At 40.8% G+C, this 21,695-nt stretch overlaps 1 protein-coding gene across 3 annotated transcripts in view; it reads right to left on the bottom strand.

The window, feature by feature from the left end:
- DCLK1 (doublecortin like kinase 1) overlaps window positions 1-3,125 on the bottom strand; it is a 229,801-nt gene extending 226,676 nt beyond the window's left edge. For all 3 annotated transcript variants that reach the window (XM_042839229.1, XM_042839233.1, XM_042839231.1), the window contains exon 1: window positions 3,053-3,125. The gene's annotated coding sequence lies outside the window, so the exon portion shown is untranslated. The remainder of the gene's footprint in view (window positions 1-3,052) is intronic.
- Window positions 3,126-21,695: the final 18,570 nt, after the last annotated feature.

The raw sequence follows: 21,695 nt of genomic DNA, 5'->3' as shown, positions 1-21,695 counted from the left end.
GAGGTTGGACAACTTACACATCTTAGGGGAGCTCACCTTCACACATCGTGTTATATACAAGACAGATACAGATGACTACTTCCCAGACTGAGAAAAATGCTTGAATGAAGCCATGCTACATTCACATGTTCATTTTACAGCCCTCCTGACGTGCCATAAAAACCGGTTTATAAGTTATGCTTTTATATGCCACAGAAACACCACTCAGGAAACCAATTGCTAGGCGTACACAAGCATAAAAGTTTATTCAGTAAGAGCTCTGAAAATGAGGTGACAAAGAGGAGCTACTGGGAAAGAACAAATGGGTCAGCTTTCTACCTTTTCCTCATCGTATATTCAGGTGATATTTGAGTCCACTCTACCTTCTAGACCATTCGACCCCACTATATTGTTTGTTCCACCCATGATCTCAAAAGGTGTCACTTCAAAACACAGTAATTGCCCAGTGCTTGGCAACAAGTAAGAGCTCCTCAGAGGAACAGATGTGGCAGCTTGGTGATTAGAATGAGAACTATCAATACTAGTAATATGACTTGGTGGGTCAAGCCCACTGTTGAAACGTTTTTGCTCATTCCAACCACCATCTAAGGGATATACAAGTAAAGACAATTTCAGTGGTCTTTGTACAAACATTTTGCATACTCCGAACCAACAGAAATGCTCAAACATCATGAAATAAAGAAAAAAGTAATAATAAAAGAAAGAAGGTAAAGAAGGAGTCACCAAGCTAGTATTATTCAAAGGACAAGCTGCTTCGGTGCTTAACAACACTTCTTGAAAATATTGTGTAAGTCCTAACACTAGTATTCAAGTTGCTGGCTGGCAACAGCTTCTTTTGCCAAGAAGACTATCACTGGAGTGATAAATTCAGTGTTGATGAGCAAACTAGCAATTAGTATCACCCATGCTTGACAGTGGCAAAGAGCTCTCTGTTCTGGCCAAAATGGGCCCAATTGTTCAATATAAGTTCACATAAAGGGAAGTTTACTCTTTCAGAAGTGGAATCAAGGAGGCATTTACTTGCTTTCTTTTTTATGAGTGATACAAGACTATATACTATAGATTGCACATAAATCACATAGATTGCTTCATAAATCATTTTTAAGTATGAGCAAAATTTAGAACAACCAGAAGATTATTAGGTTAGAAACACTTTTATTTGAGTCACCTAAATTTGCAGTTCCCTGCAGAACAGCAAAGCACACTAAGTTTATTTATTGCGCAGATACACAGACCTAATTTAAAAGTGGTCTCTCTCATTGATTTCCAGTAAAAAGAAAACAACAAAAAAAAAAAACAACCTGCAAGCCCAAGCTTTGTTTAAACCACTCATAATTGTATGTCCTTTAAAAAAAGTAACATGCAGACCTGCTGCAAAGCAGTAGGAGCGAACAGTAAGAGAAAACACAAAGAACTACAGATGCTCTAAGCTTACACAAGCTTGCACTAAAACAGGGATCACAGAGCTGGACTTTGTTGCTGAAAAACTGTAGGGAATGTGCTCCACAGCTCCTCTGAACTGTTCACGTGCTCGACCAGAGCCAGCACCTAAAGCAACCACTGCGAGCACAGGGTCTTGAAAATCACTCACCCTGGCTGGGGACAGCTTATCACTCACCCTGCTACATACACACTGCATCACGTGCTCGTGTATAAGGGCAAGATTTATACTTGCAACACTTTTAAAGCTGCCAATAGTGCGTGTGTGTATATACACACATTATATGTATGCATGCATGTACATAAAATGTGCACGTGAAAAAATTTACTGTGTGGTGTATGTGCATATATATACATACATGTACATATATGTACAAACACAAAACCATACAGATACAAATATGAATATATATATATATAGGCAGGAAAATAATTCCCCTCATCAGTACATAAGCAGCACTCCAACTCACAGGACAAGGAATTTCATTGACATTTCATTGACAGTTCCCTGAGTTAAATACCAAATATGATTTAATGGCCACAGCTTAGGATTGTGACTACATGCCAAGACGTTTTTAGGTTGTTTTATCCCATTTTTAATGGCAGCAAGAAGCTGTTAGTCAGACGGACACGATCTCAGAACTCACAATTCAAAACCTGTATCTGGGAAGCAACGGCAATGATAGGAGAAACGGATTTTCCTTAGGGCTGCTGTTTCATTTGCTCAATTCGTCTCACACACGCACAAAATAGAAGGAAAAATAAGTTACACCAAGATATGGCTTTTCAAAAGGCTCTCAGCTCGAATCATTAGGGGGCACGGGGGAGAGAAGTGTGAGCCGCTGCCCTTCCTTCGGCACGCTTATGCTTTAATCGATAATGGCTGTAATTCCCAATTACGTCCTTTAGAACAGAAATCGTGCTCCTGGAACGACTCGGCGCTGCTAATTACGGCAAGGCGTGCGCAAGCCACAAGGTCGGAGCAGACAAAGAAATTCTAAATAATCGGCTCCGATGTCTCGGCGCTGTGCTCGCACACACACGCGTACAGACAGACGGCTGTACGGGAACAGAGGGACACACCCGAGCACACCGCCGTGCCCAGCACTGAGCCAAAGCGGCACCCAATGCAGGTGTGGGAGCTCCCATCCGTGGTGTCACACGGCGGAACGCGCATCACGCTCCGATGTGACCGACCGGGGACCCGCCAACCATCCCCTCAAAGTCGAGGAGAGAGCGACCGCAAAAAGGAAGATAGATACAGGCAGATACACACGGACGCAAGCGGTAGCAGCTGAACAAATACAGATGCCCCGCAGCGCTGGGGAAACGCGTGTGAAACGCGCTGAGGAAACCTCGTGAGAGGCACGGAACACGCAGCCCTGCCGCAACGTCAGCCCCCCCCCGACACAACCGCCGCCGGCCGCGCCGCCTCAGCGCCGGGCAGCACCTGCCGCGCTCCCCAGCGCCGCCGCCCGCGAAGCCGAGAGCCCCGCCGCAACGAGCGGAGGCCGCCGCCCCACACAATGGGCACAGGTGCACCGCGCCGCGGCAGGCGCCCGACCGACGGCCGCGCCCCGACGGCCGCCCCGCCTCAGCCCCCGGCCCTTACCTGCTGTCCGCAGCCCGGCGAGAGCCTCTCTCCCTCGGAGCTGCCGGCAGGGCGAGCTGGGAAGGCGGCGGCGGCGACGGGCCGAGCTGGGAACCGGCTGAGGGGCGGCAGCTCCCCCCCCCCCGGCGACCACCCGGCTGCGATCGCAGGAGCTGCCGCAGAAAGCGGCTCGGATGCCTTTGTTACGCCTCCCCCGGCTGGAGAGCGCTGCTGGGGAGCCCGGGCTGCAGCTGCTTCGCCTTTCTGCTGCTGCTGCCGATTGCAGTGATTTGCATTAGCCCGGCCCTCATTGAAATGCGGCTCTTCACACCAGCCTCTCCCGGCGCTCTCTCCAGAGGGCGGCACCGCCGTCCTCTCCCCCTCTCTCTCAAGCCCTCCCTCCCTTCCCCGGGCGCTGCGGGGCTGGCCGGGCCTCGCTGAGGCGCTTGCTTACGCTCCCGATCTGAGGTGATTTGTGCCCAGGGAGCTCGAGGAGTGAGAGCCGTGTCCCCTCATGGGCACCTCCGGAAGGTTTGCCTGATCCCAAAGTGCTGAGAGCCCACGCACTCACTCGAGCCCTGCGACCAGGACCTGTGTGCTCCAGGGCGGATCGGTGCGGACTTTGGGCACTAACATTGGAGCCAGGCTTCCTCGCGCTATTCGCGTCTTTGCTGGCTGATCCCAGAGGTGATGCACCTCTGCAGATCCTGCAGTTCCTATGCTTAAGTTTCCCAGAGGATGTTTTTGCCCAACGGTGCCTTACACTTCATCTGACTGAGTGTCCCTTATGCCTGATCCCCTCAGGTCTTGGACTACGTATGTGAAACCAACTCACACTGAAATTCAGTTTTGGATGAGCAGTTATAATTGATGCTTTCCCCACAAAGACTTGAGTATTCTTGATGTTCATACTGAATAGTCTTATAGAATATCCTGAGCTGGAAGGGACCTGCAAGGCTCATGGTGTCCAGTACCTAACTCCACACAAGGCTACCTAAAAATTAGGCTGTATTTCTGACAGTGCTGTCCAAACTCCTTGAACTCTGTCAGCTGGAGGCCATGACCACTGCCCTGTGGAGCCTGTTCCTTGCCCACCACTCTCTGGTGAGGAGCCTTTTCCTAACATCCAGTCTGACCCTCCCAGGTTAAAACATTCTCAAGGTGAAGGGCCTGGTTTGCTTTCCTCTATGCAATTTAACTTTCTTTTGCTTGCCAGGTAAACAACACATCGTCCAGGGGGACGTGAAAGGAAACAAAACACTGTCTGTCCCTTCTGTTCAAGCTGCTTTGCACTCTGAAAGAATTAAAAATGCATTAGACCAGAGAGAGGGAATTAGTCTGCAACCTAGTGGTTATGGCACTCGGTTGGGAAGGACAAAAGATGGCTTTAGTGTGGCTGTATTGGAGACATTTGCTGTGTCTTATATCCATAAATCCAGAAAAAAAAATCAGTGGATGGGGAATCAGCCCAGGTGCCCTGCTCCCATTGAAGGTCTTTGATCACAACAGAGGCTCCCACTTCACCTTTCTCTTTGGGTCAACGCCACCTTCAGCCTATAAAAAGCTGTAAAGGCTCAAAAGAAGCAGACGATGGAGCATTCCTCTTCTTCCAAGTTCCCCTAGAACAATAGTCAGGCTCTTGGGAGACAGGAGATTTCCTGATGGAGAAAAATTCATTGGTGCTCTGTCTCTCTGTCTGTTTTTGAAAGATAGATGAGTACCTGAAACCCTCAGAAACACCTTTACTTGAAAAATTCCTGCACACCAAAGCGATTCAGAACTGATTGTACAGCTCTGTCCTCAGCGCTCTCCTACCACCTTGCTTTGTTTTTGTGCATCCTGGCACTTGATCCTCCCCACACAGCCTATGGGGCACTTAACTAAAACGACTGAGGTCGTTTTTCAGACCCAAGTTCCCAATAGCTGAGCACCTCCACACTGCATATTTCACCAGCTATGTTGCTTTTTGTCTATTGTCCTGAAACTCTCTTGATTTGTGTTTCAATGTAACAGGTTCAGTGATACTGGTAAACATTAGTGTATTTGATTGGAAAATATTTTTTTTAAGTATTCGGGTAATCTCACATTAAAATTATATCCTTAAAACCACTGCTTTTGTAGGTCAACAATCAGATAAAATATTCATGGTGGTCTTAAATGATAAGAAGAAACAGGAGATTGCAAAGATTACTGATGGAAAAGACTGTCAGGGTCCTGACAATAGGCTGTTCTTTAACATTGTTCAGTGCTGATTTGTCTGACACTGTTGCAGGTAATGGGGCTTCTGCTTCCCAAAGGAGACATCTCTTCTAAGTGGAATTCCTCCAATTACAAGATCATTATTTTTTTTTTTTCTGACAATCAGGTTAATGGAAAATTTCTTATGTTTCACTTCATTACTTCCAGCTATTGTGCCCTGTGTTCACGTACATCATTTATTTATCCCGTTGGTGTTTACTTCTCTCTGACATGTATTATTTATGCCTAACCTAAGTGTGCAAAATACTTCATAGATGTTCAAGAAAGATCCTCACTCTGATTACATTACACATTAAAATAAGTTTTGAAAAGTATGCAAAGGTTAAAATAAAAGAACTCAGTATAAATAAATACTGACGTATAAATCTAACAGGCAATTGTATTTAAAATGTGTTGTATTTCATCTATTTGCAGTCATTTGTGTGTCATGTTTAACACAAAGACACAATACAACACCTCATGGTCTGCTTCCCTCCATTGCACATTCTTAGTGTGTTTTGTGTTTTAAAGAACTTTGAGAGATGCTTCTCCTTTTTGTTTCTTGTTTTTGCCTACAGCTTACACAGAACGATGCAATCGTAAACAGAAGCAAAGATGACACAGATTGTTTCAACAGTCACACTGGCATTCCGTTAAATAAATGTACTGTTTTTCTAACGTGGAATTGTCTTCTTAACTTTCGTTTGGATAGAGATAGGAACTTGGACTTCCTATCTCTGTCTTTGTTAACAGTCGGGTTTTTCAGATCCCATGGCATTCTAGCAGGACTCTTCTGAGCATTTCTAACTTTTAAGCACTGCTTTGAAGGAATTGGATACAGTGGAATTGGATACAGTTATGTCACCACCCAATGTGTCTATCTCTTCAGGCTGTGCCAACTGCCTTGGAACATTGTTCTGGGAACGACTCTTATCTGGCTAACCACTGTGACCCCTAAATCCTAGTTAGAGCCACTGCTTTCCAAGACACGGTCTCCAGACTTCTAAACGTGACCTACATTCTTTGTTCCTTCTGAATGACCTTTCATACAGCTGTCTCAAAAAGCATGTTCAAATAATCCTGGCTTACTAAAGGATGTCAAATTCCCTATAGAAAAAGTGTTTTTTCTTTGCATTATTTAGTGCTCTATGCATTTTAAGTCATCTGCAATTTTACTAGTCGTGCTGTTAAATATTCCTTCAGATCACTCATAAATTTATGTAGTAGTAGAGGACATCATTTTTCAATATATGGGGCTTGATTCCCCAAGGCAAGAGTGCCAAGGGTATGTTTGGAAATCATTCTACTTCATGTCACAGTGGCACCTGGCTCTCAGGATGCCGACGCAGGCTGAGAGCTGGTGCTGATGTGGTGATGTGTTCTGTCAGCAAGCAGCCTGTGCCAGCTCCCAGCAGGGACCCAAGCAGCTGGAACAGCACTGGACAACTTTCAAAGCGTTCTGGGGTGGGCAGCACGATCCTTTAGAGTCCAGAGATATTTTGGAAAAGAATCTCTTGAAAAAGATCAGAGCTCTACAAACTGCTCCTGATTTACCCGAGGGAGAAGTATTTGCTGTCTATAGTCACTTTCGGAGACCTATCGTTCAGCTGGTTTTTAATTGATTATTATCTATTACACTGATTTTGTGTAACACTAATCACTTAATTAGATTGATGAGCTGCTGAGTGTCTGTTGCTTCTGTGGATGTATGTCAATGCAGTTACCTCTATCAATCATATCAATCATAGGCTCTCACCCAGAAGGCTAACAAATTTGATATGCTCATTGGCACTAATTACACAATCATTATTTGTATTGATTACATCGCATAGCAGGACTTCAGTTATCTTACCTGCTACTGATTCCGGGATAGATGGAATTTTATTCTGCAAACTATTTTTCATGTAATTTAAATGCTAGCACAACCTTAGCTCTGAGCGCATTTTTAATACTTCCTTAATATTCTTTATTTTCTTTAACGCAACATTAATTGCTCAGGCACTCCAGTAATAAATTGTTTTCAGACTTAAAGTAGAAATGCATTAGAAGTTATTTACGTGTTATAAAGCAGGTGCATATTACAAAGCATGCCACGTTCATAACAAGAATGTGATTACGTTATGCAGAAATGTCCACTGAATGCTTCTGTTTGTTCTGCACTGGTTTTGACAATTTCATCTGGTTCTAATAACAAACCTGTGACATTGCTAGCATTTATTTCATTCACAGTAGTGTGTATTTTTAATTCCTCTCATTAGTATATCTGACTGTAAAGTTCCTCATTGCTGATTTATCGTGTTTGTTGTTGAATGAGTCAATAAAAGGTTTATACTATATTTTCTGTCCTTCTGTATTTCCTCTTCAGTAAGGATTTTTAGAACAAAAGATGGTATCCTCTCTCACTACACAATTCAATTTTTTGTTTCTAGTAAAATCATTCACAGTTAAAGACCTTTTATCTTGTTTATTCTGCCAGTAACTAATTTTATCAAGAAATTCATCCTTTTAAAGCAGATTACAGATCAGGTCTAAACTTGGTTAGCATACAACAGATGGAATTACATGCTGGTAATTGTGTAAGACATTCTTAAAGTTATTTATACCTGTATGTCCATTGGAAATGGATTCCACTCTAAAGCGAATCTGTCATGGATGTGACATTATTTCCTTTTGTTGTAGAAAATTTTGGTTTTTTGATAATATATGGATATTTAATTATGTCAACAGAAGACCTGCAGTACGGTATGTCACAATTTTGTCTCCTATCTTTTTTCTTTTAGACATTATTCAGATATTTCAGATGTTATAAAGAGCATGTTTAAAAAGCTGCCTATCTGATTTTATTTGCTTGCCTGTATTGGTTAACAGGTTGAACCCAAAACCTTGTCATCTGGGATTACCAGTAGAAACTGACTATTCAGGTGGCAGACCAAGTCCTACCTGTGAAACAGCTCCATGCATCTCCACAACATGCTGCATCGTCATGTAGTAAAGCAAGATAATTATCTCAGTAAACTGCTGCTATAATCGTACTATAATCTCCTATCTACGTTGCCAAGAAGCTGAATTGGAGTAGTTCTGATGTGCAGGATTTGAATTTTTGCTGGGCTTTAGTTCAATCTAATTAAAACAAATTGATATTCTTTGCTGACTGCTCACATTTGGCAGAAGCATTTTTAATAATTTAGGATATGTACATTCACAGTAAACCCCGGTCTCAGTAGTATTCACGTGCTCTGAGAATACAGGAACTTCTTCATTAGGAGTGAAACCTGGGATGTTTTATGAGTATAAATGCACAAAATGTACATAGATCTTTTGGAATGACCGAAGAACAACATATGTGGAAGCCTAGCATTTGAACAATAAATCAAACAGGTTAGGATTGGGAGGCATTTTTTACAAATACCATTTTTATAAAACAAAATATTTCCTGGCTGGGTGAGGTTTTGAATGCCATTCTCTCCCCTGTTTTTCACTAACAGATTAGGGGTGTTGCTTCAGCTGAGCTGCCATTTCTTTCCTCGTGCAGCTATGGAGGGATCCTGGTCATTATACAGTCTGAAGAGGCGCCTTTACGGGTGGTCCTTCCACTCAGCCACTGCCTGCTAAGCACAACAACCAGTAGAGCTGATTCCAGGATGTTTAACTAAAGATTCATCTTTGAGATAAAATGAACAGCTAATAAACAGAGAAGGTAAGTAATCATAATTGACAGCATTCTCCCCTTCTTCCAAAGAAAGAGCATAAATGCCTAAAACTGTACGCAGGCTTTAGATGTCGAAGTACAACTTGAAATCTGCCCAACACACTTCACTTCTAGATAGTTCTGGATACCTGCAGCTCTACCACACCAAGCTGGGATTACACCAAAGTACATTAAAATCTTGATCTCAAAAGCTCTCCGGTTGTCTTTAAAAGCTTTTAAATGACAGTGATTTTGGACGGTTCAAAACTGAATATCTTCAAGACCTTCTGCTTAGCATTACTCTTTAGAAAAAGTGAGGCAAGAGCCCTGGGCTGCGGCAGACAAAAGTCTTTTGTAATTTTAAAGCTTTGGGGATTGAGAGCTCAATCATCTGGTGAGAAATAGGGCCTTTCCTGTCCGTGCAGTAGCAGTGATTCTGTGGGAGAACTAATGGTGCCAAGAGAACAAGGTAGCAGTTTTGTATCACTAAATAGCTGTTTTTCCGCTTGTCCATATGGTGACGTTTTCAAAGCGTAGGTGCACTCAGATGAAATGCATTCCTATAGAGCTTCAAACATGAGTTTTTATACTAAGAACCTGTTACTGTTAATATCCAGAAAGAACTCAAATGTAAATCTTAAGATTACATTCAAACCGTTGTTGATAGGGAGGAAAGTCGTATTAAGAAAGTTAATCCACACGCTCTTAGATGTAACAAAGCAAAACTTAATTTGCCATGAAAGTGGAATTCAGAGTCTTGTGTTTTGAAGAACTCATTAATTTCGGTTTAGCATAGGAAAGTTTAGTGTAACAAATCCCTTCAAAATTTATGAGCAGCTGTTTCACATGGTTTTATATAGACCTTATGGAGTTACATCTCTTTATATCTTTAAGGAAAGTAACCTTAAGTATGAATGGTTGAGCTTGTGAAGCTTTGGTAATGCTTATCCATGTGGATAAACGGCATTGTTTAAATGTAAGAATGAATTGATGGTATGGCTCTAGATAGTGACATTAAGATCTCCCTTTTCATTCTTCCCTTTTGGTTGATAAAAGCCCAGAGGAGACTGCCTCCAAACTGTATTCATGTCTTGTTTCCTCTGTTTAATTTTTCCAGGGTTATGATGTTTCAGAAAACCCAATTGTCAAACGGCACAAATGCCTGGGATTTTTGGTTCTCTGAATTGCCACTGTGGAAGGACTCAGAGGTTAAATAGATGCAGAGCTAGCATGGGCTCGGAAGCACTTGTCTAAGGCAGTTTCAACCATTTTCAATCTTGTTAGTTGCACAGGTATCAGAGAAGAGCAAGATCTTCTCTGTTCTTTCATATGTCAAGTTCCTTTTCAAGTCTAGTCCTTGAATAGAATTCCTTTTTCAGAGATCTTTCACACTGATGTCAGGATTTCCACAGTAAATCGAGGTTCCCCTGTAAGGCAAGGTGACAAACTTAAACACTCATTTCTCACTCCCTAACACTGCTGCAGTGATGTTAGCACCTTGTTTTTTCAAGTGGTAAGTTATTTTGGAGTTTGAAGAGCGACTGATATGGTTACATAGAAATCTTCAGCAGATTTTTTTTATTATTATTATTTTCGTTCAAGTCTGCCTTTGTTTATCTTCTTTGGAGCCTTGCAGTTCTCCTATCCCTCAAGCAGTCTCAGAATTGAGACTTCCATCATCCAAAATTTACCCAAGAGGCTGGTTGAATTGGTTTGTCTTTGGGATTCTGTATGCAGTAGACCTGTCAAGTGTCACATACTGAAATGAATCCTCCTCTCCTCTTTAGCTCTGCCCGTAGCTCATGCATTCATGCAGCACAGCACATTGCTTTCCTCATGTTCCTGAGATGCTGCCCTACCTCTGCAATCCCTCCCTTCCTCCTCCTCTCAAGCACATGCCATGAGGTGCCAGACACATCCCACACCATAGACCAGTCTGCAGTGCTCTCTCACGCACAGAAGAAAAAGATAATTAAGGAAAGTATGAAGATTTGAATGTTTCTTAAAAGCAAAGTATGGCTTACTTTGCAGAAGGAACAAAGCTTTTAGGGAGAATTACTTTAAAATGATCTAAAATGTGTTTGCATTACCTAAAGCCCTACAATTTTGTCATGGTCATCCACGAAGCAGCAGTTTTACTGAAATATCCCAGAAGTTCTCCCCATGCCTCAGTTTTGTTCTTGCTCCCTCTGTCTCATAAGCTCCTTTTTTGCCCTGCTATCATTCTCTCAGTCCATTCACAGGCCCTTTTGGTGTTGCCTGCTCAGCAGGAGCCTTCGGAGCCTATGGCTCTGCTTGTTGACCCTTAGCAGCATATATGTTTGTTAGAGTTGCTAAACTGAGCACATTTCTTCTTTACTGCCTGTTTCCTCAGGCAGAGTACTGCCAGATCAGTCCTAATATAGCAGGCATCCCATACACATAATCTCTCTCAGAACAGCACTAAATTTAACACGGTCATTAAAAAATGCTGTTAGGGATTCATCTCATAGACCTGTTACTATTCTGCTGCCTGCAAAATAAAAGACTAGCGCGCCATCTTCGTTGTGCCAAATATTTATGAGTTGCAATCAGAGACTCTTAAGATAAATTTACCTCAGCAACTGGGGGGAGTGCATGAAAAGGGGAAGGAATGAAAATGAAGTTGCTAATAAAGCTGAGAATTTCTGTGCTACAAGCGTTGCCATGTCAACCCGAGTTATGCAGCATCACATTTCAGTTCTATTCAAGCCCCCTTCAAAGGCTTAGCAACTAACCAGGATGTTATAGATGGATTTTTAGCTGATTATGGCATCTTTGCTTGTTAAATCTTGCTTAACCACATTCTTTCTTTCCTGGGTAATATCAAATGAAACCGAGTGACAAAGTACATCCATGCAGATGGTTTATTATATAAGAGATAATTGTTTGTCCCACTTTAGAAGTACTACATCCTGCAGGAAACATGAGGCTCAATCACTTTAAGATGGCAAGTAATTTAATATAAATCATTATTTCTTACACATAGCAGTGAGAAACATGCAACCTCAGTATCCTGTGTTATGTATTAGTTTCAGATGCTATCCTTTTAAAGCTAGTATGTAAATATTTCCTCTGCTCTAGCAACCCTCTTGAAGTCAGCATAGATTTCCACTGCTGTCTGGCAGAAGTCTAAAGGCTTTTATTGAAAACTGAAGCAGTGTAAAGTTTGTTAGATGATCTCTCAAAACAAAATTTTCTTTATTTTTAAGTACTTACATACTATGGACTTCTGAATTATTAGATTACCATTTAAAATGTTACAAGGAGTATTAATTCCAGGTTCTGCATCATGTTTTTAAGGATTACATAGGCTGATACTCAAAAGAATGTGGTGGATAGCAGCTATTGAGGAATTACGTTTTTACCATTTGTCATTTCAGTTGAGCTGACAGTATTCCCATTTAAATATATTTCCAAGAACAAAAAAGGCACGTGGAAAAAAAAAAAAGTCTCAGAGGCAAAATAAAAGTGTCAGCAAACATTGACTTAAATTTGCATTCTTAGTAAAGGTCTTAGATGCTTCATTTTTCTTTCATTTTTGAGTAAAACTCTCCTAGATCTGTAAAGGGAAAAATGAAAAATTAATTGCACGATAGCTTGATAATTACTTAGCTAGCTGAAAGTCACTAATAATTTAAAAGTGATTAAAACCAATGTATCATAAGGTGCAGAAAGTTCCCATGCAGTGAAGAGAGATGCTGCAAACACTGTTCTCAGAGCAGCAGAATGCACAGAGTTCAGTCAGTAGCACCTGATCCTTTGAAGTCTGATGGTGAACGAGCTGCTCAACTCTGTCCTCAGCCTGGTTGAAAACACCCCAGCTCCACTAATTTCTCTCCTCTTCGCTGCTGAATTTCTTGGCATTTTAAAGAATTCACAGAATCACAGAATCACCAAGGTTGGAAAAGACTTTCAAGATCATCCAGTCCAACCCTCCACACATCACCAATAGCTCTCACTAAACCATCCATTGTTGTCCCTCAACACAAAATCCAAACGTTCCTTGAACACCTCCAGGGTCGGTGACTCCACCACCTCCCTGGGCAGCCCATTCCAGTGCCTGACCACTCTTTCAGAAAAGCAGTATTTCCTAATCTCCAGCCTAAATCTCCCCTGGCACAGCTTGAAGCCACTCCCTCTCATCCTATCACCAGTTACACCAGAGAAGAGGCCGACCCCCAGCTCACTACAACCTCCCTTCAGGCAGTTATAGAGAGCAAATTCAAAACTTGAGCTCAGTATTTGAGCTCTCTTTTCTTGTGTCCAGTCTGAGCTGCGGAGAGTGAAGATGTCGAGGAGGAAGCTGATAGACGTGGTTTGCTCCTTCTTTCTTCTGCAGCCCAGCATATTCCCCAGACATCTGTAGTCTCAGCAGGAAAGCTTGTCTTCTTAGGTTACGCTGTATTGCATAACAAAAGCAGGTAGATTAGAAAGAAAGCAATAATAATAACAATAATAATAATAATAATAATAATTGAAGAATAATACTGGAGAATAATTACTTTTCAGGTGCGTGAATAGTATTGAAAAACATACTCAGAGAGAAATATCTGCTTTTAGCAGACTTACAGGAAAAAATAACAGTGATACAAGTTGGTAGTTGTATTTCTGAGAGAGCCGAAGTGTGCCAGAGCAAGCTAAGTCAGAACTCCATAGCAAGAGATACTTGAGCACCTGGGGTATAAAAATGCCTCTTCCTCCTTTCTCGTTAAATAGATACTGCCTCATTGTTTCTGAGGGTACTGTCAGCCCAGCTGAAGTCCTTCTGTTTCCCCACTGACACATACTATATAGTGCAAAGCCAGAAGATTTGCCCTAGATTCATCAGCTTTTCTATTCTGTGTGAGAAAACACAAAAAAAAAAACCTGCAGGAAAGAAGATGTAATAGAGATTTTCCTGAACTCCCTGCTGAGTTTGTGTTCACATTTTTCATTCTGAGAATAGGCAGGAGACACAAAATTTCTGGATGAGAAAGGATAAAGCAAGCACCAAGCTGGGTAAAAAAAAAAAGAAGGAAGGCAAATACAGACCTTCAAAAAAGGTGTTGCATATTATTTAGTATTATGGCTGTCTAATGACAATGTGCATGTACAAAGCCACTGGTGTTATTAGTGGGAATACTCCCATATAGGTCATCTATCAAATGTTCTTACAGTTAATGTGCAAGATAAAATAACAATTATTATTAAAGGTTTTAAAGGGCTCTAATGGCTGCCCGTGTTTGGTCAGCCTCACTTGTATTCCAGTGTGCTGATGGAAAACAGTGAAGTGTGGTACATCTTCCAAGCTGTAAGCAAAGCAAGCTTTTGTGGGGACACCCTCTAAAAATACTGTGGCTGATTTATTCATTTTTCTTTATCATAAGAATATACCGCTTTCTTTAGTTGGATTTCCAGCATATTCTCACCCAGCAGAACAAAAGCAGACTGGATATGTTCCTGAGTTTAAGAAAAGCTAGGTGAGTGTATATTCTGAGAATTGAAGGACTGCACATTAATATGGCAGAGGGGGATGATTGGCACGTGGGAACTGAGAGGAAGAATCTGAGAAACAGGCTTCTGGGAGGAAAGCTGAGGGGGAGATTGGTTGTGTAACTAAGAGGAAGGACGAGGCATGCCTACAAGCCAGATATAAGATGATATTCTTTGAGGAGAATCAGTGGTAATCAGAGACAAACAGGAAAAGGATATGTACATACTCATATACCCACATGAGACAGATGGCAGAATTAGATGAGCGAGGGTAACTTTTTAGACTGCATAGGCCCTCTTGTATTATGTATCCTGCCTTCTCTGTCCTTTTTTACCTGAATCTTTTGTAACTATCCATATCTATATCTACATTTTTTTTTTCCTGGCATATAGGAATGAGCTAATCTGCAGGAAATCTAATTGCCTTGTTTTTAGAAAATCAGAAATGTATGTCAGTGCTCGCAAAGGGAACTTATCCTATCCCAAACACTCATAAACCTAGTTCTCAGAAATCCAGGCTTAGACCTTTAATGCCTATAACACTCCTGCTCTTTGAGAGGTGCAGCTCATTGGTTTCTAGGCCTTTCATTTGAAAACACTTGTCATGGTGTGATCTGTGCAGCACTGGCACACACGTCCTGCCTATCTTAGTGCTGTTAAAGAAAAGTCTGCCATTTGTTTCATGAATCAGCACAGTGCATAGAGAGAAGGTCAGGTGGTGGCCTTTTACATGTGACTGTAACACAGGTGGTGCACAAATAACCCTTCAGTGTTGAAGGGGAAAATATTGAGCCACTGGGTGTAAGATGCCCCTTTTTTTAGTTAGCACCAATTTAGATTATAATCAAGAGTTTAATCTTGCAATTATTAGATTACGTATAGAGTATGAACACATTTAGAAATTTAACTATTCTGCTGTACAAACAATTAGAAACTGTCATTAGTTGTTAATTAGACCAGTAGCCTGTGGAAATTTGTACTGTGTAGTAATGGGGAAAAGAGGGTATATCTGCAAATCTGCCTCTCCTTAGCAAATGCTTGGGGAATGCTGTGGAGACAAGATGCTAAGCTTTTAGCATAGCTGCATTCAGTGGAAGGCAAATCCAATTCCTTTCTGGTAATGCAGCTCCTACAGGGCTCCATGCAGAACTGTGATACCAGGTGCATTTTAAGCAGTAGTGGACAGCACGTGCTCAGCTTAGGTCCTATCCTATACCCTCAGAAAGCCTTAATCCTCCAGTTTGTCCATCACCCTACGGCACCTCTAGGTCCTTAGGCACTATCTAATCTGATCTCTTACTTCTGCCAACCAGGTGCAACACATCAGTGTAGGATTCTTCTGTCTCTTTGAATTTTCTGGTTGTTTTCTTTCTTAGGCTGATTTTGAAAGAGAGGTGAGAAGATATGTTTTGATACTTCATGTTTTATCTTGACTGCAGCAGCAAAAAGAGCTGAGAGCACCTGCAAATTAATTTTGCCACTGATATGATATGCTGATCATAAAATTATGCTTATAAAAACATTCAACTCAGTTCTTTTTAGAAGTATCTTCATCAGTAAATATGGATGTTGAACTTTCAAATTTATCTTGTAAGTACTCAGGTGAGACTTATGCATCATGAATAGTTCTTTACAGAGAGAGTGGTGAGCTGGAACAGGCTGCCCAGAGAGGTTGTGGATGCCCAACCCTGGAGGTGTTCAAGGCCAGGTTGGATGGGGCACTGGGCAGCCTGGTCTGGTATTAAATGGGGAGGTTGGTGGCCCTGCATGTGGCAGGGGGGTTGGAGATTCACGATCCTTGAGGTCCCTTCCAACCCAAGCCCCTCCATGGTTCTGAGTTCTGTGAATAGGTGGGTTTTTTTGTTGTTGTTGTTCTCCTAAAAAAATGAAGAAGCAATTTCTAAATCCCTAAAAGACAAATAGAGGAAAAATACCAAAGGGATGATATCACAGAATCACAGAATTGAAGGGTTTGGAAGGGGTCTCAAGAGATCATTGAGTCCAATTCCCACGTAAGGGATGATACTAAAGAGAGATGAGTGTGGGTGACCTAGGCTGAGTGATATGGGTCAGGTAATGCAACTCTTATGAAACAAACCAAGATTATGCATGTGTTAACTGACATCTGCACATAACTTAATCTGAAAGCAATCAATAAACTTAAACACTCAGTGAAATCTCTTCCTTCAATATTCATGGAATTTTATTTTAGAAATAACACAAAATACTGTGCATGTCTAATATTTTAAAGGAAAAGACTAGGGAATGAATTCAAATGTAATTATTTAGGAAAGATTACATCTCCTCAAAGCTGTGAGAACAGCTCTCGTGAATGAACTCCATTTTATGATTCTGTGATTCTTCTATGATTCTATGAATTCAGCTTCACTAAAGCACAGCCAAGTTTGAAAGCCTATGTTTAACTGTTCATCTTAGGTTTACACATTTGGGCTAAAGAATCTCAACCTAATTCAGTACATTGTTAACAGAGGCAAAAACCTCTATCATTTCAAAGGTTGCAGGAGCAGTAGAACTCTGGCATGTGAATGAAAGCCAAGGGTGGATTTAACAGAACATGGTTTATGGCTGGGCACTTTTTCCCCAGGTCAACAAGGCATCCATTTTATTATGAAGAGATCTGATGTACTCCAAGAGCTTACTTCTGGTCTTCCAGGTCATTGGACTGCAGACATTTTTCTTCAGAAGACACAGCACAGAAGGTCTGTACAAAGTGGTTTTGCTCACTTAAACTCTGGATACAATTTGGGACTCAGCGCATACACTGAAGCGGGAGCCAAAGTTAGCTATATAGACTTCTCTGAATGTTACTGTGGAATGATATACACTGATGTGTTTGGATGCCTCAGATTAAATATATATATATATATATATATTGCATGAAATAAGGATAGGAACAATGCGTGCATGTGTACATGCTGGAGCCAGGAGCCTGAGTGAAAGTTCTGATGGATTAGTTTGTTGCTGCTAACACAGCTGTGAGTTTGGCCATTGGTCAGCTTGAGTAAGTGGTAAATCTTTGTATCTTTGGCTGTACCTTCACTGCTAAATGTACTCACTCTGGGGGCCCTCCTTGCCTTGTGCCACATGATGCAGAACAGCTCATGTTCTCAGTGTCTGGGGCTTTCTCCTTCCAAACAGGTTGGCTGCATCCATGCTGCTGCCTAGCCCTGGATTTCCTCAAGGTCCTGTATGGTGTCCTGTTGTTTGGAAACATCATTAATTTGTAGTATGTTGCATTTTTTCAAGTTGAACATCCCTGAAAAATACAAGGAACTTCACTCCTCATGTTTCACTCTCTCAAGACAAATATTTTCACAGCGTGAATCAGAAAGCATGTAGTACCTGGCCAGGGAAACATGTATGTTTCTTTAGGCTGTAAAGCCTTCTGAGAGTGGGCTGCAGGAATGTAATGCAGGAGTTAAAAATGGAGCACACTCATCTTTGGAAAACTTCTCCTGGTCTGAATGATCCCCAGAATGGCACCTCGATTTTGTTGGGATCCAAATATTTCAGTGTAAATTCTTCTGTCTGAACTACCATGGAAAGTATTGATAGAGGAGCCAAGACCCAGAAGACAGCTGGGAGGCCAAGATATCTGATAGTTCTGAAGTGCTTTTTGAGAGTAGATTATAAATACATTATTCTCCAGCTATTAATTTTAGTCTAATAACTCTGTAAAAATATAAACAAGTCAGTTGTTAAAAACGACGACGTGAATCTTATTGCTCATTACTTATTTCCTCAGACATTCAACTCCTGCCATACAAATTCCAAAGGTTTTACAGTGTCTCTAGTATTTAAAATAAATGTATTTAAAATTATTTTTTCCATCTCTTGTTATCAAGGGCTATGGCTGACTTTTAATATCATTTCATTCAATGACTTTCCCCAAATTAATTATTCCTCAGGCTCAGAAAAACATATACATTAATGTTTTCTGGCATAATAAAACTGATCTTATTAAAGCTGGGCCTCGTTGTTTAATAAGGATTATAACTAGGTGAAAGTTTTGTGAATCAAGTCCATACAGAACAAGCATAGTTCACATATTTCAAAGATGCAGAGAATTTCTTTCCTAATATAAGCTCTTGTTGTCCAGTTGATTACCTTAGCAGAACAAGGTCCCTCAGAGAATAAAAAACATTTTTCTCATAAAGCACAGCTCTGCTCCAGCTACACCAGAAATCTTCAGCAGCTGTTAGAGGACTAAAACAAATTATTTATTTTAGGAACTAAAATTGGTGGATATAGCATGCTACATGTTGGGGAAAATTTCAGGAGTTAATTGATTTGTTCTAGTAGAAATCTAAAAAAAATTCAACTTTATTGAGCAATATTTATAGTGAACAATATTTACAGAATTTCCAGTTTTAAGGTACAAATGATTACACATCAAGTAGCACCCTGTGAACTGCCATGCTATTATCAACTGTTTGAATACTGTGGTTTCTGAAGATTAAACCTACAATAAGTGAGGCTGTGCTTTCACTGAATTTGATAAACAACCTGAAAAGTTGAATATTGATGCTATTTGAATATAATTTGACCAGACAATAACATGAAGGTTTCTCTACTGGGTTATTGAATACTTTCAGGGGCTGCTGTAGTCTCAAAGTCAGGAAGTTTAGGAAGAAAATTGGGCAATAACATTTACATTGTATGTCTAACCTTGTAACCAGATGTGACACCAGCAAAAGAGCCATATTTCAGACTGTTTCAGAACTGCAATAAAGCAGCAATGGTGCAAACTCCACTGTAGCTTTCCTTATCCAAAAAGCTTGGCGTTGTTTCCCAATAACTCAGATCTATGTTCATGAGATCCCCACAGGAAGAAAATTTTCACCTTTGAAAAGCAAGGTCTCTTAAAAAAATGAAGAGTAGCATTTTTAAATGGGATTCTTTAAGCTTTGGACAGTAAAACGTACTGAGCCACATACAACAGCCCAGCTGAGCTTCATCAGTCTGAATTTGCCCTGCTGCTTTTGTTGAGTACCCTGAACGTGTCTGGCTCTGTAACACACACCATGGAGCTTAGGATCTAACAGGGACAGAAAAATAATGTGGCAACTAATTAACATTTGGAAAACATTTGGGCATTCCAAATGCTTTTGCTGTACAGACCAATTAAAAAAATAATATTTCATGTAACAGGTTAGTTGCCAAAATTTTGATATTTTAGTAAATCTTGCAGCATAACGGTAATTGTTTATAGCATTTCTTTCACATAAATCATACTTCCCACTTTGGCCATGCACAAGGACGGTACGAAATTGTGTGAAAGAGAATGAAAAATATGGAAAAGGCCTCGTGAAGGAGGACAAATTCTCAGCAGCGTTCAAGAAGCTAATACAAAATGAATGGGACAAAAAACATTTTCGTTTGAATAAAACTGCTCACTCAGTAATATGTGAGGTAATAGAGAACACGTCCTTTCTGTTATCTCAGGTTGGCAGCTGACTCGCAAGTAGCTTTTTAGATCATCCTCCTAATATTGTTTTCTGATAGGGACTCCCTGTAGGAGACATCAAACTAAACCTTGATATCTTTGACTATAATATTGCAGCAAGAAAAGATAAAAATAAAGATAAAAAATAAATTAAAAAAAAAAAACAACAAAATGTCATAAGGCATAGATTTACTAAATCTATACCTAAACCATACACTTTGGAACATGATAGATGCATATGCATGCTGTGTATGCGAGACTCCCACGTTGCTTCTTTGACTGCTGTTGTCATATATTGCATTGGTTATATACGTTATAAATAAATGAAGGGATGGAATCTGTGTCCATCCAGCTGTGTTCATGACTTTAATTGAACTGATTTTGAAATGCACGTAATGTTTGGAGCTTTCCATCCTGCGTTCCAACCAGATTGCCTTCTGTGCTTTTCCAGCTTACATGCTGATTTCCACAGAATTCAACTGTGGCAGTGCTGTACATATTTGTAGACTACTTGCATATTCCATTTTAGTGAATCGACATCAGCCTATGCATGAAGCTGCAAATTTCTCACATCAGACTGACAGCCCACGAGCAGTCTGCAAATTCAAACTAGTTAGGAAATGTGTTTTCCCCAAAATTCTTCACTTGATTACTAAGTCATTTTCACTACCTGATTGCTCTTAGGCATTTCACAATGTTCTCGGATGAAACACGTGAGATTTTGCTACAGCAAGCTGAAGTCTAACCAAATAATTGTCAGTCATTTAACTTAGTGTGATTTGCAACATTCCATACACTTTGATCAGTTAATTGTGTTAGCCTCTTTGGCCATGCACAAGGACGGTATGAAATTGTTTCAAATCAATACTGGGCTCAGTGTGTTGAACCATTTATTGGCTTCCGGCACTGTGAAGTCTGCTGTTTTCCACTATGTTATATGCATTATTTTAAAGCAAAGCTTCAGAGGCTTTTCTGCTGCTGGAGGCCTCTTGCAAACTCGTTCTCTTTTGACCAGACGACAGGGTCTCAGCAGGAGATGACTAAGAACAAGCAATAACAAAAAATCCTTTCGCTCTAGGAGACCCAAACTCAACTGGAATACAGCCTTCTTGTTGGATGGGAAGGAATTTTTAATAATGTAGAAAGCATAGCTGGATAAAGGAGAAAATGTAAGTAATTAATAGCTGACTTCACTCAACAGCAGCAGGATTTTCTTTTGATTATTTTTTAAAAGAATATAATTATTATAATATTTCAGTTTGAGAAAGGAACTACTTTTCCAGGTACTCTTCTCTGTTTCCTACAGTAAAATTCCCCAATGTGACTGTGTCACTCAAACATTTGTAAAGGGAAGAAAATCCTCTCCGTCTCTTTATGCATATTCTGATTAGCTCGTGGAAATGTCAGTCTTCACACGCATAACTGGAGTGTGAAAGTTTTCAGCAGTTAGAGGAAGAGGGGAAACAAAAGCCTAGGTGGTCTGCTTCATTATAATCAAATATCTTTTGCAATCAAATGGCATCCTGATTTAGAGAAATCAAAGTCCAGGTTAGAAGCCCAGAGCAGAAACAGGACGGTAGCTGTTAGAACTGAAGGAGTACTGGAGAACTGTAACGAGATTACCGCTGTGCAGCAAATTGACAGTGGAAAGCAATTCTGAACTTTGGTCTGGGATGGCATGTGGTGATTGCGTGACCTTTGTAGTAGGGTTACTTCAAGATAAATGAAACTGGGTAGACCACTGGGTTTTCCAAAAGTCCAAACCCAACAGCTAGAAA

The sequence above is a fragment of the Centrocercus urophasianus genome, unplaced genomic scaffold (genome assembly GCF_019232065.1).
Source record: "Centrocercus urophasianus isolate 14NV4802_14NV808 unplaced genomic scaffold, USGS_Curo_1.0 seq_9, whole genome shotgun sequence".
NCBI lineage: Eukaryota > Metazoa > Chordata > Aves > Galliformes > Phasianidae > Centrocercus > Centrocercus urophasianus.
The sequence above is the reverse complement of the archived record's forward strand: the minus strand, read 5'-3'. Positions and strand labels throughout refer to the sequence as shown.